The sequence below is a fragment of the Pezoporus occidentalis genome, unplaced genomic scaffold (genome assembly GCF_034315485.1).
Source record: "Pezoporus occidentalis ecotype Australia unplaced genomic scaffold, CSIRO_AGI_Poc_V1 ctg11, whole genome shotgun sequence".
In the NCBI taxonomy this organism is placed as follows: Eukaryota; Metazoa; Chordata; class Aves; order Psittaciformes; family Psittacidae; genus Pezoporus; species Pezoporus occidentalis.
This window is the reverse complement of record NW_026912886.1, coordinates 13,298,004-13,321,955: the sequence shown is the minus strand read 5'-3', so window position 1 is coordinate 13,321,955 and position 23,952 is coordinate 13,298,004. Positions and strand designations below refer to the sequence as shown.

Genomic DNA, 23,952 nt, shown 5'->3' with positions numbered 1-23,952 from the left:
TTGTACTTTCAAATTCTTCAGATACTCATTGAGCTAGTAAACAATATCCCAGCTGAATGTCTCAGCTCCTTCCCTATTTAACAAGGTTTTCATATAGAATTATACTGTAGCCATCCTTCTGCTAAACAATATAGCTGAGGAGTCACCAGAAAGGGAAAAATATGTTAAAACCAAATTATAATTGCTGCCTTATATCTGACTCTTCTTCCTTTCTGCAGTCCTAATGGACTCTTTAAAGTGGTGTTTTTTTTTATTATTTCTGAGTGACAGATCAAAGGTAATTAGCAGAATCAGAAGCAGCCGGAAAGCTTGAAATAATGTGTCTAAATATTTCATATTGCTACTTATAACACTAGCCCATCAGTTGTAAAAAAGAACCATTCCCTATTTATTCTGCAGCAGTTTATAAATACAGAAAGATAGATTCTTTTTTTTTCCAGGGCCTGCCTCAGACATGACATAAATAGAGATTGAACTATCAGGGAAGAGAAAAGAATATAAACCCAAACCCCTGGACAGGAATAGACACAGGCAGATATATAACTGCATATGAACAATGTTACATACCGTGTTCGGGGATGGTAACAAGAAATAATAAATAGATCGCATATTTATAACCTTATAATTAAAATACATTCTTATCTCTCTCCTCTGAAAGGTTGCAGCTTTCTTGGATATATTTTGATTGCATATTTTAAAGTCCGTGTCCCGAATTGAATTGAGATGAGCTGTTTTACCCAAGAGTAAACCCCTTGTTTACAATTTGATGTTTAAGTTTCAACTGCCTATCAATTGCCGTATCATTTCCTTTGTATTTTACCTCCTTGCACTTGGAGACTTTATTTAAAATGGTGCTAGTTTCTAGCAAATGCTAATTTCTGTGTATCGGAAATTAGCCAATATTATCCAAAACAATCCCTGTGTTTGGCTGAGGCAAATTGGATGAGATTTTTTTCCCATTCAAAGGGTTAAAGCTAAACTGAAAACTTTAAAGCCAAGGGATACCAGCAAACAGTAAAAAATGGCACGTCTGCTCTCTCTTGACAAGCTTGCATTATATCAAATGTAAGGAAGCCCAGTTTTCTGAGTCTAAGACCAGTTTTAGTTTTTAATAGGAAATAATTACATGGAACTTTATTTCCAGAGAGAACGTCCCTTCCAGCTACAGTGTTTTGCTTTGATCTAAGTATTAACTGGTAATAAAATAACCATATTTTGGATCCTAAGCATATTGATGCTTAAAGGAATGTTATGCTTTCAATCAAAATCTAACTTGAGATTATCCAAAGGTATTCATCCTTCTTTTGTCAGAAACCAATTTGCTCTCTTATTCCCACAGCTACCCACATGTGGTTTAGTATACTTTAGCTGTTTTTTTACAGTAGAATTTGCACTATCGAGGTGGAAAACTTTTAAATGGAGAGAGATCATGTTCCAGCCTGGTAATTTGGGCTGTTTCTCATAGAGCGACCCAGTCCAGCCCTTCTTTACACTTGTTGTACACCACCAGCATCGCCCATCTCCGAGGGTGACTACCGCAAACGTCTCTGCAGCAGGATTTTGGTTTAAATCTTCAGATTTTTTTTTTGTTTCTTTTTAAAACCTGCAGAATCAATCATTTGGACCCATCCTGAACAATTAACCTCGTCTTTATATTACAGCCCCAAGCACAGTACTTCATAAAGACATGAAAAGGACATCCCAGACAGCAGGACCCGATCCCAGGCTTGTCACAGAGTATAAAAGGAGAGAGAAGGGGAGTTTTTATCTCTTTGCCCCACCAATTCTTAATAGTTCTAAGTTTCAGTGTGACAATAAACCAGTTTTGATAACATAGCTCATGGGTTTCCCTGCCACATAAAGTTTTCTTAATAATAAAAAAGAAGAAACTTTATCCCTGCTAAATTAAAATAGGGCAGATGTTGGATATGGTTCATATTAGACAGCCTTTCACCCTTTTGCCCCTGGCACTAAAGTTCTGACTTTTTCTTTCCACTATGTCTGCTTCTAACTGAAAGGTATTATTCCTGCCCTAGCCCTCTTCTTCTATTTATTTTTTCAGCGCCTAAAATTAAACCTATTCATTTAGTAATATACATTCTATTGCAGATTGCTAAATCTGGGCAGAGAGGGAAAACGTTTTGCTAAAAGTGATGCACCACTGACCTTAAAAGAAAACATGAAGCAGGGAAAGCTGTTCTGAAAAGGTTTATTTCAGGAGAATTCTGTAGCTCTGTTGACATTATAAGGATAATGGCTGTATTGCAATGCGCTTTCAAGGCCCAAGAGGTTTATGTTTTCTTCTGACCATAAGTATAATAAAATTTTAAAGGTGCACAAAGTCTCATCACTTTAGATATTTAAAACTAGGTTGAAAAAACCCTTAGGAAACACACATTACAGTGGACAGCCCTGCTGAGAGAGCAGGAAATAGGGGAAAAAAAAACAACAAACCCCAAACCCAAATAAAACCCCCAGGTTTTTTATGCTAGCTCTATGAAAATCCTGGCTATTAAACTCCCAAGGATAGCACAACTCTTTTCTCTAGGGCTGTGAAGATAGAATTTATTGTCCATTTGGAACGATCAAGTTTAGGCTAATAAAAGGCCCTCTGTAAGCAGAAGTGCCCAAGTTGATGTTTGGCAGAGTTTTCAATGGTAGAGTTTATATAGGATGGGGGCTCTGCGCTATTCGAAATTACTCATCTCTCAGCAGCCGAGGATGAGTTGACATACAGAAGTAAACGTTAGTAGGCAACGGCTGAAGGTTAATCAGCACTGCTTTCTGAACTGGAGGGTTGAAAGCAGGAAGAAGTGAAAGCTGCTCTCTCGAGCCCTTCCTTTTGCTAAGGTGCTGCTAACTTTTATGATTTTTCTCTCCCCCCCTCCTCTCTTCCTCTTTTACTATCTGTCTTTGTGCCTGAGGGCCAGTGAAAGAACACTGCAGATTCTAGATTGCTTTCAGAGTTTCCCTTTGCTGATGATGGATTACCATGTCAATTTAAACGGCATAGGATTAATTTGTTTCAATGATTTCTCTTTAGGCTGAATGCCAGTCTTTTTTTTCCTGTCTTTCTCTTTGCTCTTAATAATAATAACAATAATAATAATAAAAAAATCCTTAAAAACCCCAAACACTTTTGATCTCCCACATTAAAAAGACAATAATAGAAACAGACAAGTTAGGTGTAATGTTGCAAAACAGTTGTAGGTTTGAGTGTTTTTATCTCATTCTAAGGGGCTGAAGCATACAGTCAGTCACATTAAAATGAAATTGGATCCAACGTTTATTCAATAAATACTTGTCTTGTAGGTAATCCAGAGCAGAGTGCTTTTGACACATAAGGACTTAATTTGTCTTGGATAACAAGTTATTAATATGGCACATTTAAACTTGCCACCTACAATAAGGTCATTTAGATCTATAATACGACTCGCAAGAGAACTTCATAAAGCCAGAAACAAAGTTTGAGGCTGCCTCCGAGTTGTGGAGCAGAACGTGGTTTGCTCTTTTCAGCAGAAAGTTCAGAGCCAGTAAGAGCTACCCAAACCCAAGTGGTGTGCATCTGCTCTCCTTTGGAAGGCAAACGTAAATGGAGTAAGGAGGGGAGAGGGAAAAAAAAGAACCCAAACACACGTTTTTGAATGAGTAAGCTCGAAAGCTGCGCTGCGTCTGCTAGCAAACTCATCGCAGCTTTGGGAGTGAAAAAACAACATTTGGTTCCGAGTGGAAATTCGCCTGCGTTTGCACCCTACCTCTTCCATGTGCTTTGCAATTTACTTGCCTTTAATAATAAGCGAGGAAGTTGGAACATAATCCACCCATAAATGTTATTGCTGTAATTTGACTGTGCTGTGTTTGTTCATGCATTAGCCGTATATGTAACGCGAAGTGGGGATGTATGGTGGTGATCCCCGTGCAGCCTGAACAAACAGAGATGTTTTGGTACATACTGGATTTCAACCCCCAAATGCTCTGCAATCTGGGAAGCTGGAGGTGGGGTGTTTAGTTTCAGACCTGTCCTAACCAAACAATGCCTGCATGAGGTTCATCAGGAGTGGAATATCGGGGGCATGTGATGCAGGATGTGTTCTGTGGCTGGTGACTCGGTGTCCACACCGTTATGCATGAGCTTTATTATTCTGCTTTGATGTATTAAGCTCTTGGTTGCCCCTGCTCTGGCAGATTCTGTCTCTTTAAGTAACTAAATCTAATTTTTAAGCTCTTCCTGGGAAAAGGATGTTACACATGAGTAGAAAAACGCAGGCGAGAAAGGCTAATTGAATGAAAAGAGAGAATTAGGTTAAAAATAGAGTACAATCTAGTATCACATTTTCACTAGTGTAACCTGAAATGAAGGTGTCTCCAAGTCCCTAGTGATGCCAGAGTGTTTAGATGTTGGGCACAGATGGAGACACCTATTGAAATGTGTCTGAAGAAGATTAATAGGACTTGTCAGTGTTGGGAAAGCACTGCTTTGCTGTAAATTTCTACTAGCACAAGATGAATTACCGATGAATGCTCAGTTATCAACCCCATCACTATCATTGGACACTAAATCAAATTGAGCAGTTATCTACAATCAGAAAATTTCTTTTAAAAATAGGCATACACCTTTAGGCTTAAACTCTTTTATAAGGCAAAATCCTCTGTGGTATGTGTGTGTTCATGAAGGGATATGATTTAAAGTTTCTATACAAAAAGCTTCTGTTCAGAAACAAACTCCAAGTTTAGTGTGAAATCTGAGTTGTCAAACAATAGAAATATTCAGAAAATACTGGTTATATGATACAATGTTCTGCTGGGGGCCTGATCCAAAATGGATTTTCGTGCATGTCATTGAATTTTGGATCCGTCCCTATTTGTGAGAGGTTTTTCTTTCATCCCTCCTCTCCCCTTATTTTTGGTGATGATAAAAAAACTTCTCTCTACCTTAAAGACTGAGCATCCAAGATCATATATGAATGCAGAATAGCTGTCAAGACTCAGGATTTATGTATCATAATAATACCACCCCCCAACTTATTTATGAAATTACAGCTTAACATAATGAAACATGCGATGAAAGAATCAATGAATAATATGTTAACTGAGAATATTTCCTTCTATCCTTTATAAGAGGGGAAACTGTCACAAGAAAAACTATCATAAACATTTACCATCCCGCTGCTGAAGTACATTACCTGTACTTACTGTGTGATGTTGATGATGACAATGATATTAAATAAGCATCCTCTATCTTTAGTTTCTAGGATTTCTTTCCCTCTCACCCAGGCATTGTGCTACTTTATCCAAGGAGATTTATCGTGGCGTATTTTCAGAAGTCAATTTTTACCTTTTATTATAGACAAGGGCAGTCATTTATGTTTAGGGAGGGAGACAGGTACAGTGCCTTTATCAGATCTGTGTCCCCAGCCACAGCTCCCTTCTTAATCGATGGCAAATTCCCACTCTGGAGGATCGGGCCCTATCTGGGCTGCTTCTCAGCCCAGGAATGTATCCTTCCCTTCACCTCCACATATCTTACCTGTGATGTATGCTACTTTTTGAGGAGGGAATAATACGCTATTTACCACAAAGTGCAGCTTCAAAGCCTTTGTGTGTTTCTCATCTCCAGCCAAAAGCTTATTATTTACCACCTCATAAATTTACCCGGGTGAGGGATAGTAGCAGTTATTGTCTCCAGTTTTACATCCTAATTTTCACACACCAAAATGCCCTGTATTAGGGCCAGATTCTTACTCAGATGGAAGTTATTAACTTTAGCAGAACAGAGCCGATTTCAGCCAGCCACAGCCCGTGCCCTTCTAACACAGTCACTTTACAGCGTCCCCTTGTTTATTTTTTCCTTTGGAGGGCATGATTCGTTAAACATGTTTGTTTTACACAGAGCAGCAGTTGATTCCTAACTTCTCCCCCCCCCCCCCCCCCCCCAAAATATAAAGAGAATATTAATAGAGAATATTAATAGAGCTGAGTGCGGTGTGATGCTAGTTAGATTGTAGTAGCCGAGAAATATGAACTAGCGAACATAATCCATAAACTCCATTTGGTTACTATAATACTCCAATCTGTATTTATTACAACCCCACTCTGATGCTTATACAACTGCAATTGCTAGATTTATACACTTTAATGGTTTCACAATAGGAAAAACCTGTGTTCTTTATCTTTCTTTTCCTGTCCAAAATAACCCCTTCCACATATACTTCAGGCTTCTCCAGACCTTGTCTGGGTTTAATCACAGGCTCTGGGACAAAATGTGCATTATTAAGAAATATAAATATTTTCAGAAGCAATCAAAGGGTTGAAAGATTGATTCGGCATGTAGATTGGATTTAATTCGAAGCAGCTTTGTTCTAATGAGGACTACTGGGATACAAAGACGGCAGCCGCTTATGGCCACCAGTTGGGAACTTCGACTCGCTGCAGCAACCTGTCAAGAATTTCAAGGGACTGCCAGGTATTAAGCAGAGAAGTGATGGGGAAGCTGGTGGTCTATTGTTTTCAGCCTCCTTCCGAGGCTGGATTAAGGCTTCATAGTCCCTGTTTTCCCAAAATGACAATTAAGGTTAATTTCTTGCTGCCCACAGGACCAAATCCTGTTCAGGGGGAAGCCCCTCTGGACTTTATGGGGGGCTTTGCCTAAGGGAGAGGTGGCAAAGTTTGGCTGAGCCCCAAGTCCAGCAAATCTGAGAGCCCCGTAGTGATTTGTTCTGCTTCCAGACCTGGTGTGGCTGCTTTTGGTGGCTATTTCTGTTAAATTTTGCTACCTGTGCTCCTATACGGCACAGGACCTTTTTGCATAGGGCAGTGTTTTCCCTGTGGCGAAATACAGCTCTGTGTTGGCTGGGAAGCTCTTGTGTCCTTGTTGGGTGACCTGGACCTGTCCTGTTTCCCGGGGAAAAGTCTCAGACATGCAACAAAACATCCTTGAGGTGATGCTGAATAAAATGGGACACCCGAGAGCTTTACCCTTAGACTTAAAAGAACCCCCCAAACAGTAAGATTTCAGTGTGCGCCGTGTGGGGGTGTCACATCACAGGTATTTGGGGAGCACAAGACCCTGGCAGCTTTCCTAAGTGTCTAGCGTACAGTCAGAATCACAGTATATATAGGATCAAACACTGACTAGTTTCTCTCTCCCCTTAGCCCCCCTCCCTTGCCTACTTTTGTCCATAAAAGCAAGAGAAAGAGAGAAAGCTTGAATTTTCTGAACTGTTTCACCCATCCACAGCTGGAATTCCAAAGCGAAATGAAAATGCCTTTAAAATCAACCCTACATGGGAGCCTGAGAGAACAAGTTTTCCTTTGTTGTAGGGTATAGTATTATTTGCTGTAGGTTTTTGATATACATTCTAAATTAGGCCTGCAAAGGAATGCTTCATCTTTAATTCATCACTCTCAGCTGAAAGAGATTAGCAATGTCTAGCACGCACCCTTCGTATGGTGCTGACCTCATCAAGTATGGCCTGAAATTAATTAGCCTCATTCATTCCAAATGGAAAAGGATAATGGAGCTGCATTTTAGAGATGACCATCACAAATTGTATGCAGCATATTTAAAATCCCTCCTCCCCGCCCCCCCATTCCCCTCCCCATTAAAAAAACTATGTAGATTAAAATTCTTTCCAGAACTTGCAATATGTCAGAGTTATCGAGCAGAAACCACTCCGTTTTTATTTGTGGAACTGGGAGCCACGTTTTGTGTGTGTGGCTGTAAAAGCAGCAAGCCTGTCATAAATGGCACAACACCTGGAATTAATCTGATATTTCCAGGTGCTCTGGCAAGCTGGGGCATCAAGCGCTTGGTGTTTAAACATTCTTCCACTGGCTTGCTTAAATCAATATGAAAGTGGTGTCCCTTTGTCATTCATAGATGCAAAGTGCTAGCACAAACTCCAGCTTGGCTTCAGAGTCCTACATCACTCATAATCTAATTAGAAATCAGAGCAGAGCCGAAGCAGCATTCTTTGTGGATTCTTGGGCAGCAAATAGGGATACTTGTCTTTTGTTTCCCTCCTCGATTGCATCGTTCACAAGCTTTCACACCACATCTCTAAAGGTGGTTAGGTGCCTCAAGATGTTGACAGGCATGAAGGACAAGATTATTTAGGTATTTAGGTGCCTACCCAGGGTGATTTCAAATGGAATTAAGCAACTGGATGTTACTGGGGGAAAAAAAGGGGGGGGGGGTGTGCAGGAAAAAGAAAAGCTTCCAATGCGTATGAAAAGCTCTAATTTGTTGTCCTAAACTCTAGCAACGTGGGCGATGTTTTTCCAGGGTAAAATTGCCTGCAGGGTGAATTTACTGAAGTCTGGCAGTTTATATTGAGATGAGTGGGTCCTTGGTTTTGGGCAGTGCAGCTCCATCAGCTCCTCCCTGGCCAGGCACAGGGGTGGTGCGTGCTCCCGTTGCTTCCCAAGAGACAGGAAAGTGGTAAAGAATGCAGGATTTCCCACAGGAATTTGGAAGATGCCCATGTTTAAGACAATGGTGAGGATTGAGCCCAAATCCAGATCCAGCCTGGATTCCTCCACCTGGGTAGTCCTGTCTCAACCTACAACTGCTGATGGATAGTGGCAACGTGGATCTTCCTGTCTCCTTACTCCCCAGCACCAGATCACCAAGAGGGCCTGAGATAATACTGTGAGTAAAAGACACGTTTTTTCCTCACACCAAATAATTCACTGTGAAACTTCATATTTTGAAATAGCAAGGTCAGAATGGCCACTATCTGCAATACCAGGGCTTGGGGAACGTTTCTGCTCTTTGTTCACCCAAGGAAGGCTGAATATATAGGGGAAACATTTTGTGATATGTGCTGTAATCACCCCGCACCCAGGAAAACTGAGAATTAAGTATTTCTCTTTAACGCAAACAAACATTTGTCTTCCAAAGACTCCATTCATTAAGACTGCCATTGAATCCAGGATTGAACCCATTGTTATTAATCCTGAATGAATTCAAGTTTGCCTACCATGAACAAAGCTGCTCACCATTTGATAATCCAAATTTGTTCAGGAAGAAAGAATGAACAAATGTTAGAAGCAGCAGGTGAAATCATAGCACAGTTATTAAGCCTTCTTTCAGGGGAAGCACAGGATAGATTAAATTGTTATGTTAGGCCATGTTGTAAGTCCACGTCAATTTTGTTTGAGATCTTATCTTAGCTCGGAACTGTTTCCTCCTAAATTAAACTAAATGCTGAAGACATGAGAAGCATATTGACCCAAAGATTCAAAACTCTGGACTCAGCAGCCTTCTGATCTTTTGTCCACAAAGTATCGAGTTGTAAAGCTGTGGAATATTAAATAATCATGATTATCTTCAACTTGCCTAAGTTCATTTGTCATGCTGAAACACTTTCATGGATTTTCCTTGCTGTTTCTTTCAGGACAAAACATTGATTATGCCTGAAAGCTGGTTTCATTTGCCACTGATTTTACCGACTGTGGTCCTATACTGATATTAAGTCTCATACACTAACCATAGCCTGTAATTCTGTCCATGGTGCTCTCAATCTTCCTTTTGCAAACACCATTGTCCAATAAAGCAATAAATAAAAATCCCACAATCAAAATGACCTAACTATGCTGGTACTTTGACTAGCTGTTATCAGGCACAAGCAGTTCTTGAAACGCAGTGTAATTCACCTGGGGTAAGAAATCAAATTCAAAATGAGCTGAACAGACATTCTTAGGAATGAGTAAGTTTCTAAATAAACCAGCTTTTTTATTCCACCTTTTCTATATTAGTACTGTAAATCAATATAGGCTGCACTCGGAGAAACCAGATGAGTTTGAACTGTCATAATTAAATATCATCCTGTTTCTTGCAGCACAGTCAAGCAAGGAGTTTTACCCATAACACAAGAGTTTTCTCAAGTATGGACACCTTACAGCAATGATTTAAGCTCCAAGTAGTTCTATCATATTTAGAAAACAATTCTCTACCCAAATGCATAACACAATTCATGCCTGTTGTCACAGCACTGAAAAGACAGAGTTATATAAGAAATAATATTGTTTAGATGCTTTTTAATGATGATACATTAAATAATGTGATTTACTCAGTTGGACTTCTAATTATCTACATGCAAAACTGTGTATTCATTCATCATTTCATTCACTTCAGCTAATGTCAGTTAGTGGTAGACATTAACACTAAGCCATAAGTTTGAATGGGAAGAAAACCAAGGAGAGTGCAAAGCTGTATATTAGCTTAGACAAGTAGGATGTCATTGCCAGCCTGAATTTGCTGATGAGACCAGGCATTAAGCAAGTAAATCTTTAGCCACTGAAGCAACAGTTCACTCAGTTTCAGTAATGACATCCAGTAGGCAAAGGTGTGGATTTACAACAGTGAGTACCTATGTACTAATAACAGCCACTTAGCCCCAACCACAAAATAATGAGCCGAAATGGAGATTCACCTTTCCCCTGAAAAAATATATATATATTTTTTTTTCCTTATTTTAGCATCATTTCAAATGTCCAGGAGCTAGGGTGTCCTGGGTTCAGCAGTAGCAGTCATTTTTCTCCTCCTTGGTAGCTGGTGCAGTGCAGTGTTTTGACTTTCAGCTTGGGAACAGAGCTGATAGTGATGTTTAGGTTTGGCCAAGGACTTTGTGAGCCTCATGCTCTGCCAGGGAGGAGGGGAAGCTGGGAGGAAGCAGAGACAGGACACCTTTGGGAGTTCCGGAAGGGCCGGGGACTGCAGGGTTGGAGGAGGTATATATATTGGTCGGGCTGGGGGGGGCGAGTTATCGGTCGGCTGGTGGTGAGATGATGTATTCTCTTCCCTTGTTATTTCCTTTATCATTATTATCATTGGTGGTAGCAGTAGTGATTTGTGTTATACCTTAGTTACTAAACTGTTCTTATCTCAACCCGTGGGAGTCGCATTCTTTTCGATTCTCCTCTCCATCCCTCCGAGAGCAGGGGGAGGGCAAGAAAGGGGGGGAAGTGAGCGAACGAATTACCTGACTGGGTTTAAACCACGACATAGGGTTTGGCTGTTTTTGTAGTGTGGAAGGATTTTAAGTATCGAGTTTATGGAGTTGTTCAAACAATTTCCTTTCTCACCTAGAAAAGACTATGGAGATGTTCAGTGGTACAAAAAGGTATCCAGCTCCCAGTCTTGGGGTCTGTGTGGTGAGGTCAGGCCTTTCTGTGGGCTGGGATTTGTTCCCATTTGGATCAGACATCAGTGACCTGTAGTGGTTTCCTCTAAATCACTGGGCATTGCAGGTCCACACAGTGAGCTCATGTGCTGAAAACAGAAATGTGTTGAGTTGCCATCGTAGTTCTTTGTCCCAGCTAAATTATTTGTCTCTCCTTCTGCAAGATTTTCTTTCTATACATCCTGAGTATACCATCCTTTTCCTCTAAGAACAACATAAATGAGTACTCTATAGGTGTAATTACGACAACAGTTCTTTCACTGCAAGTACTAGAAGACTGTAACCTGTAATTCACTTTTGCTGATACTCCTCTATTCTAACACTAGACATGTTATTTTAAAATGTCTAGGACCTGAAAGCTAAATTTATATAGTGATATATAATAACAATGGAAAGTAAGCCTCCTCCTTAACTCTGGCTTTAGAGCTATGTTGCATCTCTCTGCCAATTGGTGTCTTGTTCACCTATAAATATCACTCCCATAATGGTTCCAATATCAGAGTTAAACAGGAGGAAGCAGGATATGTCTCCATCTGTTTAATTTAAGATAAAAATCTATGAAAACCCAGGACATACTAGCACGCAATTTCTTCTCCTGTGTTATTCCATGGCAATTTTATGGGCAATAGTGCATTTGCTTCTCCACAGTGAAGTGCCATATATCTTGTAACACCAGCTATCTTTCTTTTCTAGGAATGAAGCATCACAAGACCATGACTGGAAAGTGTGGGAGCCACACACACACAGAGATGCTGGTTCCCTGACTGCCACTGGTTCATCTCTGTCATGGCACAAGCTACAAGAGGATGGAGGATCATTGTAAGGATCATTCCTGCCCTGGCTCCTCCTCATCAGTGCTTTGAGCTGTGTGAAGCCCTGAGAACCAAGGCAACATGAGTCCATGACCAGGTATTTTCTCTTCTCATGGTCTATATCTGAAGCTCCTGCAGGTAGGAGCTCAATCTGATTTACAGTGCTGGTGATGAGCAAGACAAACATGCTAAAATAATGCATGTGAACCTTCACCCTCTTCTAGAACTGACATTGTTTCATCATTTTCTCTGCATTTTCTGGATGAAGCAGCCAGCATGAAGAGGGCATGCTGGCACGCATCCCACTTGATGGCTGAAAAGAATAAACTGACAAACATTTTTACTATGCTGCAGCTTATCAACATCCCAGTGAAAAAAGGGTGAATGATATTTTCCACTGGTTATTCACAGATGCACATGGATATGCTGGTAAACTGCCATTCGGTCCAGAGGCTGGACAGAAATAAATCACCAGATAAAATATAATATTCTGAGTGAAAACCTTTATGGAACATGTTCTTGCCCCAAACTCCTCCTGGAATAGGCGCAGTAATGCTCCCTGAGACCTGGCAGCCCTTCTAAGTGAACATATGGTCTGCTCAGCTCTTGCAGTACTTCTGCATGGTGAGTAAACACACAGCAATGTCAGAGCAAACAGGAGGCTTTTTAATAGCATGAAATTCTGCGGCAACTTCAGACTTCATCAGTACTTCAGGAATGGATTCCCCTTCTCTGCTGCAGCACGCACTGCTTACAGGAGAGGTGGAAGGAATCTCTTTGGGGGTGAATGGTGTCTGGAGCCATCTCCCATATGGCTGATGCTGCTGGGAAGGGTCCTGGTGTGTCAGGAGCTGTATTTTCTTATGATGCTACATTGCCTTCTTCATCTTTCTGAGATATCCCCTGGTGCAGTGTAACTTGTGCAGTAATTGGAATAGAGAGAGGGACCTGAAGGTAAAAATCCCACTTAATCAGGGCTGACAAAGGGCAGAACATTAGCTGCAGTAATTGTGTTTCTGAGGGAATCAACAAAGCCGGGCTCGTCTACACTAGCAAACGGATCTGGTCCTGCCTCTACACTTCTTGCACTGGCAGAACATTGCACTGAAATCACTGGAGTAGGGATTGGGCCAGGAATGAGTGGCTGAGTTGCAAAGAAAATTAATTCCTGCCAAAAAAGTTCAGCTATGCTCACAAGTATGTAAAGTGTCTGATTTGAGAAGTGTCAAGTAGCATTTGTGACCAATTACCCAAGATGAAGGGGGCAGAGCTATGTTTACATGTACTAATCTTCAGCCAAAGTTTGAAAACTCCAATTCATGGACACGCATCAGATTTCCTTTCCAGGCTTGGCATTTGCCTGTACGCACGCATGCACATTGCTTGGGGATGACAGGAAAACATGATTACCGCTTGCAAATAATACAAATAAAGAAAGAAAGTGAGAGGAGCTGCCATGCAGCAGCAGCATGGTAATTAAGCTTATACTGTGATATGCAAAAGAAAATCATGGGCCACTCTACGAGTAAAACAGCTTTATCAGCTGAGCTGAAATATGATGTGTCTATAGTGCTATTTTTTTCCCAACCTGTGAAGCTGTGTGCAATGATCTACACAAAAGAATAAGGAGTAAAAGCTGCCTCTGTTTAATTAACATAGGTATACCAATTTAATGCAATTAATCAAGATAGCAGGGATTAAACAGTAACTCACAGTTGACAGTGACTGTGTTATCATTGCTATGGCATAGCAGGGCTGCAGAATGATAGTGGTGACTGGAAACGCTATGATTAAGAGCAAGCTGTCTGTAGTTTCGGGCGGGTTTCAGAGGTTTAGGCAGATCTATTGAATGTGATCCATTTTCATGTAGCCAAATGTTTATCTGCCCCTGCCCTTCCCTTTCCCCTCTTGGACCTTCCAGGGTAAAGTCCAGAGTGGCAAAAACTTTTAAAGCGATTCCTCTTTCTTCTAACAGGTTCCTGATGCTAAAGGTCTGACCTTAAAATAAGCAGTGCAAGAATGGGTGCCGCAGCAAGCTTCTGGCCTTCAACCCTTCCAAATACAGCTATTTTGGTAACCAGAACAGCATATTCATGATGGGTGAGGGAACAGAGCCTTCCAGTGAAGGATTTCTTGGCACATTAACTCTATCAGTGCTGGATGCTGCATCCCTCTTCAGGTTGCTTGTGTCTATTTAAGATACTAAATACAGATTTGCAGAAGCCTTGTAACTTCACGGATGTGCTTCAGTGCCTGCTGCACCTAAATATTAACCATTTTTCCTGGGGATTTCCACATAGATTTGGGGAGAACTGCAATCACACACCTCTGTGAGTAGCTCAGACTTGGATTTCTTGTCCACGGGAGGGGCACAGCCTGGTTTGCTACAATGCAACTGTCTTCATTAACGTTCTTCAAGCCTGATGTACTGACCTTGTACACCATCATTCACCACTGTAGGGTAAGAAGATCGGGGAGTTTTCTAGGCTCATTCTTTTGGCTTCAGAATGTTAAATTGGGTGATAATGAGTAGTAACTGTGTCCCTTTTTATGGTGAAGTTGACACTTGCCTTCTTGTAAACAGACACAGAGATGACCCTCCTCATTTCACACAGGTCACCAAACAGCCCCTGGGATCGGAAGGGTTATTGGCCATTTACCAAACTCTGTTTGACTTGGGTTCATGGGTGAGAGATGAAAGGCACTATATTGCATTACCAAACCCTGGGGCCAGCCAGTATCCCTAAAGGAGCATTTCATTTAGCAAGGCAACTGCTGGTCCATGGGAATCGGAGAGTTAAGAGAAAGAAGATGCAGTTGCAATCACAGATGCTTCCTTAGAGCAGATGTCTTAAAGCCACACAGAAACTGCTTTAGCGTTGCAACAGTTGCTTCAGGGTGCTTAGGGGCCAGCAAATTTTTCCCACAATATCCCATTTTTCCCACCAAAATATCCCTTAGGTTACCAGTGGTGTTTCTGCATCTGCCCTATTCTGTTTTGCTCCATCTCCCTGGAGGAGATGCACCATACCTGGGACAAGCAGCAGGTATGAGCTATTACCTTTTCTAAGAGCTTCAAAGTCTAGGCAGCACATACCTTCCCCATCTTCCAGATGAAACAAGCCTCCCTGGTATCACACTTAGAGCTGTTGGGAGCTTGGGAGAAGTGTTCTCCTGAACTCCCCAAATATTTTCAGTATCCTAAAGCTGAGATGCTGACTGATTTTCTTGGCTGTAATGGAGTGGTCCTTGTAATCAGGGCAGTCTAAGTGCTGCCTTTATACAGATCATGGATGCAGTGCTTGATGCTGCAACAGTTACAGGAAGGAGAACATCTGCTGCTCAGACAGACCAAGAATTCAACCCGGACCCATCCTTAATTTCTTATGATCTCAAAAGCCAGTGTGGTTCCAAATTCCTTAGCACTGGTCAAAATCCTTATTTCACTTTTCTCCCTTGCTTTTTTTGTTGTGAATTGTGAGGCATTCAGAACTTTCATTTTGTTTTTTGATAGTTTTACATTATGGTTGCAGTAATGCATCTGCTGAGTCAGCAGCTCTTCCTCTGTGTGTTTGTCTGTTTTATAATCCACTTCCAGCAAGTTCTTGTTACCCAGTTCCTGCTGACAACCAGGGAACAGGCACAAGTCAGCTCTGAAAATGAACGACTGGAAGGTAAGTGAAAGGAATAGTAAATGCAGGCCATTCATGTGACAGGATCCGATTCATTTTTATGCCAGGGAGATGTTTTAAATGGGACTTCTCCCAGTGGAAAGCTCTGCTGAGAGAAGGTGCTCAGGGCCTGCTTCACTATAAAGACAATACATAATTATTCAGAGCTTATTATTATTTTTTGTCACTCATTTTCCAGTCACCCAGAGCGAGGGCACAGATGAGATCAGGACCTAGTTTATTGCCAGGCACTGTACAGACTGTACAGTACACAGTACCGTAAGAGCCCTATAAAAGGTTTTAACTATCTACTTAATGGAGGCAGACAAATGCACCCAGGCTGAAGGTTAAAGCGACAGGTCTAAGATGACAGAAGTCATCAGCAGCAAAAAAAGGGACTCAGCCTGAGATCTTCTATCCCGGGATCCTGCATTTTGCTTTAGACATCTTTTCTTTTTACATTTATTTCAAATCACTGAAATGATGAACTGAGTAAACTTTGTGTCCTTTGAAGCACTGTTTATTGTATTTATAGGAAGCAGATTATCTGTTCTCCCAAGCTAGTGGAAATTATTAAGAGTGATAAACTCATCAGGAAAAAATGTAGGCTGGGTGTGACAGAGAAACCTGTATTTTATTCTGCAGTGCCATCTTAATCTCTGGTTTTGGTATGACAGACTATGAGGTCTCACCGATACTGCACCATCTTGTTCTCTGCTTCCAGGCTCAGGTCACAGGTTGGATTTGGAAGCAGCAACTTTCATGCAGAGATGTGACTGGTATCTGGATACTATTCCAGGGTAAGTGCATTTTTGTTTAATTTGGGTTTTGTACAATGTATAAAGTCCATTCAAAGTCTGTTGTTAATCCCAGCCTAGTTGCGAAATTGCTATGGACCACTACTTGTTCAATGCAATAAAGCATTTCCACGTACCACAGAAACACTGCTCTATTCATATATTAAAATTATTTTACCAGGTCAGTCCTCTGGGATTTAGCATTTCATTCAGAAGGGACTCTATAACACACACCAGTTGTGCTGTCTCTGGGTTCTGATGAATGTGGCGATTTTCTTAAGCCTATATATATATTAATTTATTGTAACACTTCTTTCTTATTTGAAAAACTGAAACTTAGAAAAAGAGCTAAAAAATAACTCTCAGACTGAATGGATACTCTTTATAATTTTCTCTTTATTACTTGCAAGTCTTGGATTACCTCATGCAACCTTTCCATGTTGACTACTCTATTAGCTTTGCTCAGACACAGAAGGTAGTGATAATGGATAATGTATGTTACAGGCTTCTTTACAGATGAAACCAAGGAAGCGTCCTGAAGTGTAGCAGCTACTCAATACCGGTAACTTACACAACCCTCTGTACTACTACTGCTGTTTTGAACCAATTTATTTAGTTATTTGGACTTTACTCAGATGCATTCCTTTCCACTGCAACAGCAGTGACACATAGGAAGGTGTGTTTTAAACCTTGCAGTCATTCCCAGCCTGGATTTCATGAGGGGTTATTCTTGTCTCAGAGGTGAATCATTCAAATATCCTTTTACAGATTCCAGGTGAGTTACTCACATTAAGATGCTTCCAAGTAATACACAGAAAGGTGCTGAGAAAATGATGAGTCTCTGCCTAGTAAAAAGCTCAGCGAAAGTAAGTCCAAGTAAATTATATACTAGCACTCAAAGTCTTCCTAAGGAAATCTGGGGGCAAAGGGCTTCTGCCTTCAAAAATGTGTGGCCAACAGGGATGCAAAACACTTGCTTTTCTGACTGACCCATCAGCTGCTCTTTGTCCCCAGAAATGGTTCAGGAAAAGACTGAAAGTATCTGAAGACATAAAAGGGATAATTAAGTTTCATTGTGGGAATAAGAGGGTAATCTGTCCAGACAAATGTAGGACTCGGTATTGAAAACTGTACTATCTGAATATAAAAAATGAGTAATTTTGAATAAAGATGTCTATCAGGACTGTAAATCCAGAGAGTAAAAAAGTAGCTTTGCTTAAAAGACCATCTCTGTCTCCATCTTCCTCTAACTCATTTTCTTGTTCTCTTTCTTCCTTTTGAGTGACTGCAAAAACCACGCATGTAAAATCTGATATTGAGAATGCTTTAGCTTCATTTCAATCTTCTCCAAATGTTTTGTTCTGCTGTGAAGATTCCCCCTGCGAGATAACCTTACCCGTGACCGCACTAGGCTTGCGGGACCACTTATTTGCAGAGAGAACGGCTGTATTCTGAAGCAGCCAGGTGCCCACTCTTCTGAGGCTCTTAAAGATGCTTTTGAGCTGGCATGAGAAATCACCCAGGACTTGGAATGGATCACAAGGTGCTTAGGACAGTATTTTCAATGCACCTTTTTTTGCTGAGCAGAATTCTGCACTATAAACAAATGCGAGTTTTGCCTCATTCTTAGATACTGTGAGTTATGAAAGCCCACTCTAGGTGTAATGAATGTATAGATCATTTTGACCAGATCATAATCTATTAGTATATAACATTCCTGGAAATGTATAGGTGAAATAAAGAACTTGCTACTATTGTTGTATTGTATCAAGGATTACTGATGAGGCCAACATGATCCCGAAGCTTTGTGCTCCTGATGTTTAAATACAAAGCTGAACTAACTATGGGGTTTGGTTAGCAAATTCCTTCCTGGATTAGGATATTCAGGCTTTATACTGCTGGAAACAGAAACTGAAACTATACAAAGCTCACCTGTCCCTAAACTGTATCACAAGCCCCAGACTTCACTGACATTTATAAAGTGACTTCATTCAGCTTCCCTGATTGTGGTAGTGATATTAATAAGCAAATCACACAGCAATTTTCACAATGAATATGACTGATATAGCAAACGCCTATAACATCTACGACTTCTTCACTGCCTGTGGAGGAAGCCCAAGGATACTCAGCTAAGACCTATGGTCAACTATCAGCGCAGCCTCTAGGCCATGGGAAGGTTAGTTTTAATGAAGATGGCACTTAAGGGACATCTGTGTGACACATGCTACAGTGTCCAGAGATTGGAGTTTATGTGTTTTGCTCTAAATCTAGGGAGGAAGTCAGTAGAGAAAAAAAGGGGAAAGAAGCATGGGGGAATAAAAGTACTTTTGAAAGGGAAGAAATCTACATTTCAATGAAAATCCTTTCAAGGCATTTCAAATAAGAGTCTGAGGGAAATAATTACAAAGTTTGGAGAGAAAGAACGTTAGCTTTGATATCTTTTTCTTCTATGAAGCAATTAAAATAAGCAATTTTTCAAATACTAAGCAGAAAATTACTAATGGCTGAACCCAAAAGCTTTCATTTCCTTCTTGGGGCCTTTATTCTTCTAAAAAAAGACAAAAAAAAAAAAAAGTGAAGGTGGTTTTCCAGATAGATTAATGCATAAAGCAGTCGCTAGTTGGATGTCATAAAAACTACAGCAGCATAGAATAGCCGAGATTAAGAGCTAGATTTAAATCATGCAACAGTCCAGTTAATATCAATGTCTAATTAAGAAATGCATAAGAAGTCTGTAATGTTGATTTGATGGAGAAAAACTCTAATAGGGTTTCTTTTGGAATTTTCCATTTCAATTGCTGTGTAGACTTTTAATGGATGTCCTATCCAGTCTTTGGTATTAGCAGGAACCATCCTCAAATTAAAACCGAGGCCTAAAATGGAACACAGGTAGACAAATTAGCTGGTCTGGGAAGCAGTCTGGGTAGAATGGCAATGTGAGCTCAAGCCGAAATTTTAGTACAAATAAAAAGGGAGAAATGTCTCAAATCTGGTGTGGAAACCCTATCTGCGTATCGTTTTAAACAGTTTAAAACCTGCAATTTTAAACAACGCAACGTTAACCCATTTCCCCACCTCCCTAAGCTTGCCAAAATCCCTGCAATTCACACTGAGAAATCCAGACCACTAAGCATTATTAATTAGTCTTTTTAAATAGAAAGGTTTTCTATAGCTATATATATTAGCAGTATAGAGGTGGGCTCTCTTTGCTTGCAGTGGGATTTAGAGCACACAGTTCACTATCACTATCAGTGAACACCATTAATCTCCCACTCCTCTCTGGGTAACTAAAGCTCTTAAACTCTTTGAGCAAAACTAAACCTGTGGCCTCTGCTGTGTCACACAGATCATGCAGGACATTTGGTCTCTCGATATGAAAGGGGAACTGGTTTTGTGCTGTATGTCACTAATGCCCTGAAGTTGTTAAACTAGGAGCAGGGTAACTGGTAGTAGGCACAAATCCATGTTGCAAAGAGGGAGAAAGCATAGCACTGGATTAAAGCAGCAGTGTATTTGTTATCACCACTTTGTTGTTGCCCCAACAAATCCAGAGGGAATTATCTCAGGAATCCAGGAAGACAGCAAAGGCAAAAGAACCTCTCTGACCCAGGCAGCCAGCATGCAGGGGAGTAATTTTTAAGTTCGTTAGAACCCAGTAAAATACAATATATTTGCCATGGTAAAGCAGGGCATATCTGCCTACATATTTCCACTACTAAATCCATCCAATCCACTGTTACTTAACTTAGCAAACAGAGAGTTAAAAAAGACTGGAGATAAAATCAGAGCAACAGCGAAAATTTGGCACTTCCAAGTCCCAGTCATTGCCTGAAATGTCCAGATTTATGCCTGACTTTACTCCATTGATCAACAAGGCACAAATACGTCATATTAAACAGGGACACCATGGCCCTGGGAGATGCCCCAAGGATTTTTCTCTTTGAAAGAGACAGGAACAAGGATGTTCTTAGTGAAGCATCTGCCTTCTGAAGGATACAGAGGTCTAATGTGAGCACAGTGAGGTCGTCAGAGCAGTCTGACTGTTTTACCCTCTTCTTGTCTGTATGACTGGGGTGGTACCACAGGTAAGGATGCTGCTAGATGATTGTTCAAATGGAGTACCACTCTAGCAGGGTGCTTTGTCTGTAAACTGTGTTGGATTAATGCAATACTTTGGAAGAGAAAAAGAGCATAAAGCAGTCTGTCATTTGCAAAAATATACAACAGTCAAAAATAAACAAACTTAACTTGTCCAAAACACTTGACAGCTGCAAATTCTGTTATGCTTTCGCTAAATGAGAGGAAAATTTCTCCTCCATAAAACCATCCTTTTAGATATCACTGCAGTCATGACCTCACTGCAGTTCCTGAATTCTTTCTGAAAAGATTAAAACTAGTGCACCAGTGATCTCATCACAGCTTAAAGGACATTATACATGGGAAAAAAGGCAGGAAAACTTCAGTGGTTTGTTTGCATCAAGAGTAACAAAACCACTGTACCCTAATTGTTGAGAAACTCTGAAGGTACAATGCCAGAGAGGCATTTTTCCTACCTTTATCTATACCTTCTCTTGTCTCTTCTGTGTCCTTCCTGCATGTTTTACTGTACCTGATTACTTTGAATCATATACATTACTTTTTCCAAGTACATACAAAAGACATTTTGCAGAGTATATGCATACAATCATGTTACACAAAAGTATTCATACATACTTCATCCATAGCTTACACTATTCTGGGTAAGAACACTATCCTATATGTATATACAGTTCTCAGGCTAGGGGGTCATGGATTATAACAGGTCTCATCTGTTTTCGAGCTGTTGCATCTTCTAACAGAAATAAGGAGGATGAATAGGGAGAGATGTTTTGTTTCATTTGGTAGGAGGACCTATAAGTTAGTATTCATGTAACCTCGAATCCCACTGCATTTTAAATGTTGTATCCCATTCTGAGGTTGGAAACTAGATATCTTCAGAATACGAGCAAAGCGTTAACAACCTCTTATCTCTTGTGCCCATAGGTACACCTCAGCTCTGGCTTGAGATCACACGTTAGGCAATGAGGTGACAAACCGGTTTCCTTCCTCAAGCTGAATGTCACGTAGTTGCCCAGGGGTCCATTTTGGTGGGGGGTCATGTTCCCTGACTTTTCAAGGGGAGATGTGCTGATGTAACCCTTTCCCACCCTGTGTACACTTGGCAGGAGGAGACAAAACTCCTCTTTTCTACCCATGACATTTCCCAGCCAGATAGACAGCCCCTGATGCACCAGAGCAGCCACTTGTTAGACACTGACAAAGAAACCTACATAAACCAAGTGGAGATGAATTCTCAGGGCTAAAGCAAGCTGATATAAAGGGTGACGGTACCCTTCTACCCACCCAATAAGATTTGTTACTCCTAGATGGGGCAACACACAAGCCAACCCCAAATGCTTTGTAGCTGATAAATCTGCTTTAGTGAACAGAGCCCTGATCAATAGTGTTATAGGCTAATACATGCTGCACTATTAGTAGAAGTCCAAAAGCACCAAAGAGCAGTGCAGATCATTGTTACCAACAAGAAAATAGTAGGTGAGAGGATATTGTAATTCCTGGCAGCAGGAGCCTGTCTGGAGGCACAGACATCCCAAAGCAGAGGAGAGCTGGAGAACTGGGGATATTACAGATTTACCAGGCCAGCTCAGACAGGGTAAAGGAGATGAGCGAGGCCCTGAGCTCTACTCAAAGTTCATTGCTCTGTTGATTGTGAAGAGGTATCTATAGATCAGGATCTTGAACAGAGACTGGTGTACCAGCTGAAGCTGTACAAACTAAATTGTATATCCCCCAACTACAGATAAAACAAATGGCCAATTTTAGCCTAATCATCACTTCTGCCAAAGGAAAGAGAAACTCTTTGAGGTAAGTCCCCTTGGATATAATTCTTTCTTTCCAGGTTAAAGAAGGGCTGCAGCTAATACATATCCTGAGCCATAACGTGGATTTGCACCTTTCCTGTTAAATATAGCTGGTTCGTGTCCAAAGCATCACTTTTATTCCTAATGCTCAGTTATACCATTACAACTTCTACATTAGTTGCAGGTGTGAAATGCCAACTGATCCACACCTCTCTTGCTGTCAGCATGAGAGTAATGTATGTCAAAGGCCTTATTCTCAGAGGTGAGGTCACCAGGATCTGCCCGTTTGCACATCTGCTTTGCTAAACACAAAACTCTGGAGATTTGCAAAGCTCCAATATGGACAAAATGGGATGAGCTCACTGGGAGCCACACAGGAGAAACTATTTGTGCTTCTCCTTTAGTGGGCAGGTCACAGAATTTTCCCCCTATACAAAATATTTGCTGTTTTACAACAGGCAGCATTTTGCTAGTTTTCACATGGATATTTGTATGTTCTGTATTAATAAGGAAAAAGGCTACACTTCATGTTACATGACACAAGAAAATTCAGGATACCAAGTTAAAAAAGAGCTCAATACATCAAGCAGCTTCAGAAAGATGCTAATATTCAGTGTGTCCCTGCTTGGACTGTGAAGATACTAACTCCTGGAGGGACAATGCTGCTGGAGACTGCTTCCGAGAGGCATCCAGATTTGGTTTTGAGGGCTTCAGAGAAGTGTTCACATAATTCTACTTCCTGTTGTTAGTGGATTGTTTTTTATACCTTGGAAAAAGTCTTTGAATTAATGTGTGCACATGAAGTCTACATCTTGCTCAGGGATCTCTAATACACAGTATTTTTTGCCTTCTACATTTTCCACAAGGTCAAAGACTAATCGTATATATACACTTAATTATTTCCTGATTTCTGCTAATATCCTTTAATATCTGCAATAAAGATTCCCACAAGTAATCTATACAGACTATTTTTTATCTTCATGTATGGTAAAGATGTAAGCCTTGTAATGCCATCTGGTTATGACACCATGATTCTGGTTATTCTGGACTTACAGGACACTTTAAACACATGCATCCACCAAGTGTCATTCACCACTACGAACTATACTTTTTCTCCCTCAGTTGACTATTTCTGAAGTTTTTTGGGGATAATGGAATCAAAGCTGATCTTACTTTATAAAATTAGAAGTCAGAGTATTGGTCATCAGCTGTGTGCCTTGTTACACGGGATTTAGACCTGCCACCTCCATAGTCACTTAATTTGAATTAAAAGCAAGTTATTTCAAAACCCCATGGGATACTGCAGAAAGCCATGAGCAGAAGACATAGTCAGAGCATGTTTCATGAACATCTGAGATCCCAAAGCTGAGACTATGTTGCTCAAAATGGACATCATAGAATGGTTTGGGTTGGAAGAGACCTTAAAGATCACGGTTCCAACTTCCAGCCATGGGCAGGGACACCTTTCACTAGACAGGATGCTCCCAGCCCCATCCAACCCAGCCTTGAACACTGCCAGGGATGGAGCAGCCACAGCTTCTCTGGGAAAACTGTTCCTCACATCTCCTTAAGGAAGCTGTTTATTT

General features: G+C 40.7%; 1 long non-coding RNA gene across 2 annotated transcripts in view; it reads left to right on the top strand.

The window, feature by feature from the left end:
- LOC134170241 (uncharacterized) overlaps positions 1-23,325 on the top strand; it is a 34,110-nt gene extending 10,785 nt beyond the window's left edge. Inside the window, exons 4-8 of one of the 2 annotated variants that reach the window (XR_009967169.1) lie at positions 441-8,650; positions 11,880-12,095; positions 12,410-12,622; positions 13,974-16,469; positions 22,306-23,325. This is a non-coding gene — a long non-coding RNA (uncharacterized LOC134170241). Of the gene's footprint in view, positions 1-440; positions 8,651-11,879; positions 12,096-12,409; positions 12,623-13,973; positions 16,470-21,488; positions 22,125-22,305 lie in introns of those variants that run through there. The other variant, XR_009967170.1, reaches the window with a different exon arrangement.
- The last annotated feature ends 627 nt before the right edge of the window (positions 23,326-23,952 follow it).